Source organism: Pantherophis guttatus, chromosome 12 (genome assembly GCF_059756535.1).
Source record: "Pantherophis guttatus breed Tessera chromosome 12, ASM5975653v1, whole genome shotgun sequence".
NCBI classification, from domain to species: domain Eukaryota; kingdom Metazoa; phylum Chordata; class Lepidosauria; order Squamata; family Colubridae; genus Pantherophis; species Pantherophis guttatus.
The window spans coordinates 10,193,943-10,204,913 of NC_142074.1; the positions used below are offsets into that span (position 1 = coordinate 10,193,943).

Below are 10,971 nucleotides of genomic sequence, written 5' to 3' on the forward strand. Positions count from 1 at the left end.
ACCAGCCGACATTGTCTGGCCGACGGCACCCTGAGGAGGCCCTCTCTGTGCGAGCGAACTGGCCGGTGGGAGGCTATTGGCGGCAGAAGGCGGTCTCGTAGATACCCCGGCCCTAAGCCATGGAGCGCTTTAAAGGTGGTCACCAACACCTTGAAGCGCACCCGGAAGACCACAGGAAGCCAGTGCAGCTCGCGCAGGAGAGGTGTCACATGGGAGCGCCCCGTCGTTCATCTCATTTCAAGATTGGAAAGTTCTGTTTGTGACTCTAATAGACTCGGTGCCAAGTTTGGCCTTGCTCTGCATTTGGAAATTGGTTCTCTGGCAGCGTTCCAAGTGAGATAAGGTGGGGGTTGATAAACATTCCTATGAAAGACTGTTTGCCAAAGCCTTGTGGACTGAATGAACGGACTTCACAGTCGTTTTGAATAAAAGAGGTTTTACCAGGATTAAGACTTTGCTTCATGCTTTCTAAGGAAGCCTAAGTCAGAACACCTTTTCCAGAAGTTATGACAGGAGTTGTAGAGAGTCACCCAACTGGGATTAGGACAGAATTGTTGTTGTTGTTGTTTTTTAACAAACTGTGGGCGAGATTGACCATGCACACAAGATGGGGACTTGAGAGCCAACCCTAATGGCAACAACTACAGGCAGATCATGTGAAGGGGTTGGGTGTTTGCTAAGAACTCTCTCCTTGAGTCTGGGGGTCAACCAACTGCCTCGTTGCTCTTCAGAGCAGAGATCTCCAACCTTGGCTACTTTAAGCCTGGCGGACTTCAACTCCCAGAATTCCCCAGCCAGCTTTTGCAAAGCTGGCTGGGGAATTCTGGGAGTTGAAGTCCGCCAGGCTTAAAGTGGCCAAGGTTGGAGACCCCTGCCTCAGAGAGTCTTCTTAAAATCAGGACTGCTGAAGGCGAGCATATTTTTGAGAGTGGGGGCAAGTCACTTTGCCCAGCCATTCCTTGTTCTCAAGACCAGACGGCAGTTTTTTTTATGAGTCAGAATCTACCCCTTGCAGATTACATTTGGAAGGAGGAGTCTGAGAATTACAGGAAACCCAACAGATGATTGCAAGTGATGCAGTGGGGTGAACCTATTGCTCCTTATTTCGGCCCCAGGACTAATGGAAAATTTTGCCCTGCCAAAAATTAAGCCCATTTGTACGAGTGTTTGGGGAGGTGACAAAGGCAAGACAGTCCCACAAACTCCACCGCTGCCCACCTTCAATCCAGATGTTTCTCTTCCTCTCCTCATTTCTCATCACAGCAACCTATCGGGTTGGTTAGGCTAAGAAGCCAATGTCTTTGGCTTATACAGATAGTCCTTGGTTTTTCATTTAGTGACTGTTCAAAGTTATGACATATGATCGTAGGACACTAGTCTACAACCGTCATAAATATGAGTCGATGGCCAAGCATCTGAATTCTGATCACATGATTCACGGGAATGCTGCAACAGCAGTGAAAAAAAAAGTGAATTTATGAACATTTTGCATACAACCGTTGCAGCATTCCCGTGAATCATGTGATCAAAATTCAGATGCTTGGCCACCGACTCACATTTACGATGGTTGTAGTGTCGTACGGTCAGGGGTTCCGCTTTTGCGACCTTCTGACAAAGTCAATGGGGAAGCCTTAACAATTCTGTTACTAACTTAACAACTGCAGCGATTCACTTAACAACTGTGGCAAGAAAGGTCGTAAAATACAAATATGAAAAATAAATAAATAAATAAATAAATAAAATGGGGCAAAAAACTCACTTAACAAATGTCTCACTTAGTAACAGAAATTTTGGGTCCAATTGTGGTCGTAAGTCAAGTATTACCTGTATTTCTTGCTATATTTTTTCCTCCTCCCTCCCTCCCTCCCTCCCTCCCTCCATCTCTCTCTCTCTCTCTCTCTCTCGCTCGCTCTCTCTCTTTCAGGAAATGATAGAATGACTATGCAGGAATTTTTAAATAGGCAGCCGGAAGCACCATTAATAAAGCAGATTAAGATACAGGATGCACTTGTTGACCAGGAAAAAGAAAAACTGTGTAATCATTTCACCTTAGAGAGCGCTCTTGAAATCAAACAGGCTCTGTAATCGTGGCCAAATATTTTCTTTTAATCTTTCATAATTGGGTTCTTTTTGGTAAGTTTTGATAAAGAAAACATACAATCTGCAAAAAAAAAAGAGTGACACTTTTTATGCAGAAACTGCCCAGATACCTTCTGGAGAAGGTGGAAAAGATTTCTTTGCATTGTGTTCACACATTATGATAAACCACGATTTTCCTACCGTAACATGTCCATTATTGAATAAGCCACAGTCAACCGGCTTTTTTTTTTTTAATCATGTGAATCCATCACGGTATGACTTCCTTGCTTCTTCCAGCCTCAATTATTTCCCAAATCATCATCATCATCACCATCCACAAAGGAGAAAAAAATCAGCCACTGTGGCACACCTGATTGAAACAAGAGGTTTATTCTTGACATGAATTTCAGCTCATTGCCTATCGTAGCTATTCTTTTCACTGTTATTTTTCTGGCAAAGGATGTACCTTTTGGGGAACAATTAGCCATCTGTTTAATGACTGTGATTCATGTCACAATGGCAGCGATTTGCTTAACATCTGTAGCAAAGAATTCAGACGCTTGGCCACTGACTCATATTTACGACAGTTGCAATGTCCCGGGGTCATGTGATCTCCTTTTGCGACCTTCTGACAAGAAACTGAGGGGCTGCCACAGAGAGGAAGGGGTCAAGCTATTTTCCAAAGCACCTGAAGGCCAGACAAGGAATAATGGATGGAAACTGAACAAGGAGAGATTCAACCTGGAAACAAGGAGAAATTTTCTTGTAAAACAGGGCAACACTCACTTAACTGTTTCCCATAGTAACAGAAATTTGGAGCTCAGTTGTAGTTGTAAGTCAAGGACTATCTGTACAGCTATGGGCACCTACACCCCCCCCCCCCCCGTTTTCAACTCTAAAGCTTTCTGCCTGGAATGCATTTTGGGAATGTATCCCCTGAGGTTCAGTGGTGGGATTCAAATAATTTAACAACTGGTTCTCTGCCCTAATGACCAGCTGGGTAGGTGTGGCTCGGTAGTCATGTGACTGTGTGGGTGTGGCCAACTCAACATCACTCACATCGATGGGCGCTTCACCTCAGCTGTTACAATGTAATAAGGGTTAACCGGAGAGGCAGTTTCTGTAAGCAGGGCAATAAAGATTAGGCTAGAAATACCACCAGAATGTTTCCTTCCTGCCTTCCTTACAGGATTAGTCCTGTAAAGTAGGAAAAAAATAAGATTTCTTCCAATAACCGTTCTCTGAACTGCTTAGAAAGTTAACAACCGGTTCTCCAGAACAGGTGCGAACTGGCTGAATCCCACCACTGCTGAGGTTGCTATGGCAGGATTAGTACATTCCAACAACCGGTTGCCGAACCACCTTATGCTGACTGAGGATGCTGCCTGAATAGATAGTAAAACTTTTCTGAAATTAAAACATAGTCCAGTTGCAATAATTCTCCAGACATCCTTTAGGCTTCTGCCCAGAAATATTCAGAGGTCCTCTCCTTGCAGCTTGCTGGGTTGGAATTGAAAAGAATTTACTGCTTGTCCCAAGAGGAGAATTCAGTGGTCTCCTCGCTTGCAACTCCCACATATTTCCTCTCGCGCATCTCTTCTCTAGGGGCAACAATGCCGCTATTCACCCTCACCTCGGAAAATTTGTGCCCGCCCTGTACAAACAGAGCTCTGAAGGAGTCCATCATCTCTGAGACACTGTGAAGTGGCAGCAACTGTTTCTGCAGGCAAAGGCTACCGTCGTCTCGAAGCTCCAAAGATGAAAGAGGTTTATTTTTGACATTTGTTGCCTATCATAGCTATTGTTTCCACCGTTACTTTTCTGACAAAGGACGTACCTTTTGGGGAACAATTAGTTGTTCATTTAATGACTCCATGATTCATTTAACAACTGCACTGATTTGCTTAACATCCATAGCAAAAAAATCCAGATTGCTTCTGTATGAAAGAAGATGGAGTTGAAAGGGCTGTAGGTGGTCATAGCTGTACCTGTGGTCATTGACTTACAACTACAATTGAGCTCCAAATTTCTGTTCCTATGAAAGACGTTAAGTGAGTTTTGCCCCGTTTTACAACTTTTTTTTGCCCTGGTTGTTAAGTGAATCACTGCAGTTGTTAAGCTAGTAAGACGGTTCTTAAGTCAACTTGGCTTCCCTTTTGACTTTGCTTGTCAGAAGGGCACAAAAGGACCCACAGCCGTCATAAATGTGACTCAGGGTCTGAATTTTGCCAAGTGCATGAATTTTGATCACATGACCATCAGATTACAGATTAACAGAGTTGGAAAGGACCTTGTAGGTCATCTCAAGCAGGAAAATGGAAAACCAGCTCTTCCAGTTTCTGGCACTGCCTCATGCGAAAAGCCCAGCTGATCGTTGCATGCGCATGTGCGCCAGAAACCCAAAAGAGGAACGGGTGACGCCGCGCGGGCCAGGCGACATGACTCCGCGTGCTACTTCGGGCACATGTGCCATAGGTTCGACATTCGGCTGTTGTGACCCAGGCCCAAGTAGTTAGTGTTAAATACAAACAGTTCGAAAACAAACAGACTTTATTAGAACATCTGAGAATTAATTCATTCTCAGCGTAGTCCCAACTAAATTAAAGCAAATTCTTCAAAACACCATTCCTCAGTTTATCACCGACCTTGGGATAAGTAGGCAAACTGCCAAAGGCTTCTCTTGGCAAAAGTTTAAAAGCAGAAGACGCAGACAAGAAATAAATGCAGCAAGACAAGAAACAAATCTATCAACGTTGTTTTCCGACAAAGAGCCCAAGAGCCGTTGCTGATCTTTTAAGCCTTATGGGAGGGGCCAATCACCTCTTGGCCCTACTCCCGAGTCGTCCTTTTTGCTTTAGTTGCTCTTGCCTTCTGGCAGCTCTTCTCATATGTGCACTAGGAACAGGCTCCTCCTGTTCCTTTGCCTTTCTACTGTCAGCCTCTGGAGGCTCCGAAGTCCGCACATCACTCCCAGATGGCCCTGGCCCCATCTCTGCCTCCGACGCAGAGCCCTCATCCGGGCCTTCCCCAGCCTCGAGGACTGGCCCATGTTCTTCCTCAGCCTCATCGCTGTCCGACTCCACTGCCAGCTCTGCAGACTGCGGGCGGACCACAACAGCCCTACACCATTTCTGACAAATGGCAGTCCAGTCTCTTCTTGAAAGCTTCCAGTGATGAAACTCCCACAACTTCCAAAGGCAACTTCTGTTCCATGGGTTGATTGTTCTCGCTGTCAGAAAATTTCTCCTTATTTCCTGGTTGAATCTCTCCTTGTTCAGTTTCCATCCATTATTCCTTGTCTGGCCTTCAGGTGGCTTGGAATGCTGCAATGGTCATAACTGTGAAAAATGGGTCCTACCTCATTTTTTTCAGTGCCATTTGAACAGTCAGTAAATGAACCGTTGTAAGTCGAGGACTAGGCCTGTATGTTACTAAGCAACCCTCATTGTTATCTCCTTTCTTCCTTTTTAGCCCAAATGCCTCTTTCCAGTGGCGAAGTCTTGTTTGCCAAAGGTTCACCTCCTTGAGTCTGCTGCTGGGGTTATCTGTCAGCTTCCAAGAATCTCACACACAATGTGCTCCTTTGTCAATCTTACATAATCTGCCATTACTGAATGCGATCTGCATGTGAGCAAGACACAATAAAGCTTTCAAGGAAATGTTAGAGAAGCGGGAATGCCAAGCAGCATGTAAATGACATTCATTCATAAATACATGTCTATTATGGACGAAGACGGGGCAACAGCTGGGATGCTGGAAAATTGCAAGCAATATCTCCATGACTCCCCTTCCTCTATATCGGTACTATATTATAGCTTTTAAACATCTATGTCACAAATGATGCTTGCATTAGGTGTACAGTGCAAAGCATTTTATTTTAGCCTCTGGACTTTGTTTTAAAGAGACGTTGCAGATTGCAAATTGCAGGTAGTCCTCAATGTACGACCACAATTGAGCCCAAAATTGCTAAGCGAGACAGTTGTTGAGTGAGTTTTGACCCATTTTACGACCTTTCTGGCCACAGGTGTTACGTGAATCACTGCAGTGGTTAAGTTAGTTACAAAGATGTTAAGTGAATCTGGTCAGAGGTTTGCAAGAGATGATCACATAAATATGATTTTTTTGATCACGTGACCATAGGGAAGCTGCAACGGTCGTAAGTGTGAGAAATGGTCATAAGTCACTTTTTTCAGTGCCATTGTAACTTCGAACTGTCCCTAAATGAACTGTTATAAGTCAATCTATTACACATGCAAGCTGCATTCATACACTTCACCTGGTCACCAAATTGTTAGATATACAGAAAACCACTTTGTGTGTTTCTTAAGGCATCGGGCTAGAAACCAGGAGATTGTGAGTTCTAGTCCTGCCGTAGGCACATGGCCAGCTGGGTGACCTTGGGTCTTGTCACTCATTCAGCCCTACGAAGGAGGAAATGCAAAATACTTCTGAAAAACTTTGGCAAGAAAACTGCAGGGACCTGTCTAGGCAGTTATCTGGAATCAACATTGACTTCAATGTTCACACACTCTCCACCCTTTCCTACAAAGGTTCAATGTGATGTACGCATTTTCTGGATTAACACAATATACTTTGGTTTGGTTCAGAAAGGGTGCTCAGACACAGGCCCACGTAACCAAGATGTAAATTAGCCAAAGGTATTCCCCTATGGATGAAACTGAACTCTGCACTAGACAAGTGTTTGGTGACCAAAACAGCTCAAGTGTTCTGTTTTGTTTAGTTAGATTACTTCGAAGGAAGAACAGTTGCAGGAATTGGGTATGTCTAGTTTAGTGAATTTGCAGATGGAGACTGTAGCCAAGAAATTAAAAGATGCTCCTGGGAAGGAAAGCTATGTCAAATCTAGATAGCTTACTAAAAAGCAGAGACATCCCCCTGCCAACAAAAGTGCGTATAGTCAAGGCGATGGTTTTCTCAGTTGCAATGTATGGCTGTGAAAATTGGACCATAAGAAAGGCTGAGCACCAAAGAATGGAGGCCTTTGAACTCTGGTGCTGGAGAAGACTCCTGCTATGAGTCCCTTGGATTGCAAGGCGATCCAAACGGTCAATCCTAGAGGAGATCAACCCTGACTGCTCTTTAGAAGGCCAGATCCTGAAGATGAAACTCAAATCCTTTGGCCACCTAATGAGAAGGAAGGACTCACTGGAGAAGAGACTAATGCTGGGAAAGATTGAGGGCAAAAGAAGAAAGGGACGGCAGAGAATGAGATGGCTGGATGGAGTCACTGAAGCAGCCGGCTTGAGCTTAAATGGACTCCAGAGGAAGGTAGAGGACAGGAAGGCCTGGAGGAACGTTGTCCATGGGGTCACAATGGGTTGGACATGACTTCGCAACTAACAACAACAACAACAACAAGTTTAGTGAAAAGAAAGACTAGTGGTGACATGATAGCAGTGTTCCAATATCTAAGGGGCTGCCACAAAGAAGAGGAGGTCAACCTATTCTCCAAAGCACCTGAAGGCAAGACAAGAAACAATGGATGGAAACTAAAAGGGAAGGTACTAGTTAAAACTGCAGAAAGAACAATTGCAACCAAGTTTGCCTTCCCTAGAAGACCTGTATATTGTACAGGTCAGAAGGAAGGCTGAGAAAATATCTACTGATCCGATACATCCTGGACATAAACTCTTTCAATTCCTTCCCTCAGGTCTCTGGTACAGGACATTGCATGTCAAAACAACTAGACACAGGGACAGTTTTTTCCCTCATGCCACCACTCTGCTTGAATACCTAATCCTCACAATATTGTCTTATCTCTAAGGAAATTTACCCATGTTGTATAACTGTGGTATTATTATTATCCCTCTCATCTTCTCCACTCTCCCCTCTTATTGGTATCATCATTATAATTATTAATACTCTGTTGGTTTGCATGTGCATTGAGAAGTGTTTGCACAAGAGACAAATTTCTTGTGTGTCTAATCACACTTAGCCAATAAAGCTATTCTATTCTATTCTATTCTATTCTATTCTATTCTATTCTATTCTATTCTATTCTATTCTATTCTATTCTATTCTATTCCATTCCATTCCATTCCATTCCATTCCATTCCATTCCACCCTAATCCTAACCCTAACCCTAACCCTGCCTTGCCCTACCACACTCTACTCTACTCTACTCTACTCTACTCTACTCTACTCTACTCTACTCTACTCTACTCTACTCTACTCTACTCTACTCTACTCTAATAAAGGAGAGAAGCAATGTAGAACTACGGAGAAATTTCCAGACAGAATAATTAATCAGTGGAATGATTTGCCTCCAAAAGTTGTGGGTGCTCCATCATGGGAGGTTTTTAAGAAGAGATTGGACAACAATTTGTCTGAAATGGTTGGACTAGAAGAACTTCACGGTCCTTTCCACTTCTGTTATTCTCTTAAGTATTCTCTTAATTGTTTGATGTGTGAAGTAGAAGAAAACCTGCTATGCCATGAGAACATTTCAGGTTCATTCTCTAATATGTCCAGCATGGTGGGAAAGACAGGTTGAAAATCCTGCAAAGCCACTACTTGTTCGTGTAGCTCAGTGTTTCTCAACCTTGGCAACTTTAAGCTGCGTAGACGTCAACTCCCAAATTTCCCAGCCAGCCATGAAGAATACAAACAACACTGAGCTGGATGGAGCAAGGATATGACTTTCTGTAGGACAAGGGTCAATGGTTTCTAAGGTCTTTATAGCTATGACATCATTATTAGAATAGAATAACAGAGTTGGAAGGGACCTTATAGTTCATCTTGTCCAACCCACTGCCCAAGCTGGAGACCCTACACCATTTCTGATAGAGGGCAGTCCAGTCTCTTCTTGAAAGCCTCCAGTGATGGAACTCCCATAACTTCTGAAGGCAACTTCTGTTCCGTTGGTCGATTGTTCTCACTGTCAGAAAATTCCTCCTTATTTCTAGGTTGAATCTCTCCTTAATCAGTTTCCATTTGTTCTATTAGAAGTCATTTCCTTACTAGTGATTTAGAGGATGTTGTACACTAGTGGCCAAAATGGTGGAAACCTTTTGGGAAAAGTGTATTTTCTAAAACTAGCTAATAACACCACTTTTTTGGGGGGGGGAGTAATACCACACCCCACAGGCTATAAAAGGGAGTGTGGTGGCCATTTGGATTTTGTGACGGACAAAGCTAATTTCTGGCGAGGCACTTGCACCTTCGGACACAACACCTATTTGCTGTGGATTTAATTACAAACTGGACTATTCAAACTGTGTGTATTTTTGTCTGTGTTATTGGAGTAAAAGCTCTTGGCAGGCAGCCACGGAGTTGCTGCCAAGTTCCTTATCACTGATATTGTGTGTTTGAAGAGTTTATTTAACCCTCAGCTGGCTGGTTGGGTGTGTGCATGGTACGGGGACAGAACATAAACTCAGTTGGAGAGTGAAAAGGTCGAACATAGGTAGCCCTGGAGCTGAGGAACCTTCTTGATGACGGACAGAAACTGGGGAGTCCACAGTCTTCTGGTCTCCTTTGCGCTAATCTGCAATCTCATATTTTGCTTTCTCAGTATCAAAAATTTCTCCCTCTTGATGTTTGGGCTTATGCAGCTTCTTCTTCTTCTTGAAGTAAACGTCACTGAGATGTTTTGGTACTTTGACCCCCGAGATATGAACCTTAGTCGACGTGGCAATGACAAACTTTTGGTGAGTTCTGCACAGAGGGACACGGTTGATAGCCAGGGGCCCTGTCCACTGGTGGGTTTCAAATTTTTTTACTAACGGTTCTGTGGGTGTGTGGCTTGGTGGGCGTAGCATGGCTTGGTGGGCGTGGCAGGGGAAGGATACTGTAAAATCCCTACTCCAGGGGAAGGTTGCTGCAAAATCCCCATTTCCTCCCGATCAGCTGGGACTCGGGAGGCGGAGAATAGATGGGGGCAGGGCCAGTAATAGGTGGTATTTACCGGTTCTCCGAACTACTCAAAATTTCTGCTACCGGTTCTTCAAAACTGGTCAGAACCTGCTGAAACCAACCTCTGGCTCTGTCACAAGCAACAGTCCACTTCCAAGCCGCTTCAACAAAACCACCCGCTTGTCCCTGTGGCAGCCAAGGAGAAGGATCACCCCCATTCCTGGGGAAATCGAAGCCCGCAGCTGCCTCTTGTGGAGGGCAAAAGTTTTTTTGCCGTGGCTCAGGAGTTTGCGGGGAACGTCCTCCGTGGGGTAGTATCTGGGCATCTTGCGAAGTTTGACCACCCGGGTGCCTCCATTCTTATCACCCCCAATGGGCTTTGTAACAGTGGCTGCCTCCTTCTCTTTCTTCTTTTTGTCTATCTTTGTCTCCGGCACGTTGTACTTCCACTTGTACATGGCCTTCCATGCATATATGGCCAACCAGGAATATCCCGTGATCCCTTGGGCCAGCACCGGATTGCAGCTGGCATGGACCTTCTGGACCCTCGTGGTTTTCTTCTCGCCTGCCATCTTGGGCAAAAGGAACAAGACCATTATTATTCCTAAAAAAAAAACCTCCGGTTCTTAACCTTGCTTCTTTTTTATCTCTTCCCTCTTTGTCCTTTTCTTTTGCCATTGTGTCTTTTAAGTAATAAGGCTCTGGAAAAAGATTTTTATTTTTTATTTTTTTTTGGTTGGAAGACTCAAGCATTATGGCAAGCTTTCTAAACTGCTGATGGAGTGACAGCCCAAAAACATTTCCAGGAATCAGGCATGGTGACATTATATAATTGGCATTGCAAAAGAAATCAGGCATTGTAATAAACAAACATGTCAAAATTTTTGGGCCTGCAGCAGTTGTGAAATTCAATTTTTCTTTTTTACTACTGGTTCTGTGGGCATGGCTTGGTGGGCATGGCAGGGGAAGGATACTGCAAAATCTCCATTCCCACGCCACTCTGGGGCCAGCCAGAGG

General features: G+C 44.2%; 1 pseudogene; it reads right to left on the reverse strand.

Annotated features, from left to right (window-relative positions):
• Positions 1 to 9,475: 9,475 nt before the first annotated feature.
• LOC117675902 (large ribosomal subunit protein eL6-like) lies at positions 9,476 to 10,526 on the reverse strand (annotated as a pseudogene).
• Positions 10,527 to 10,971: the final 445 nt, after the last annotated feature.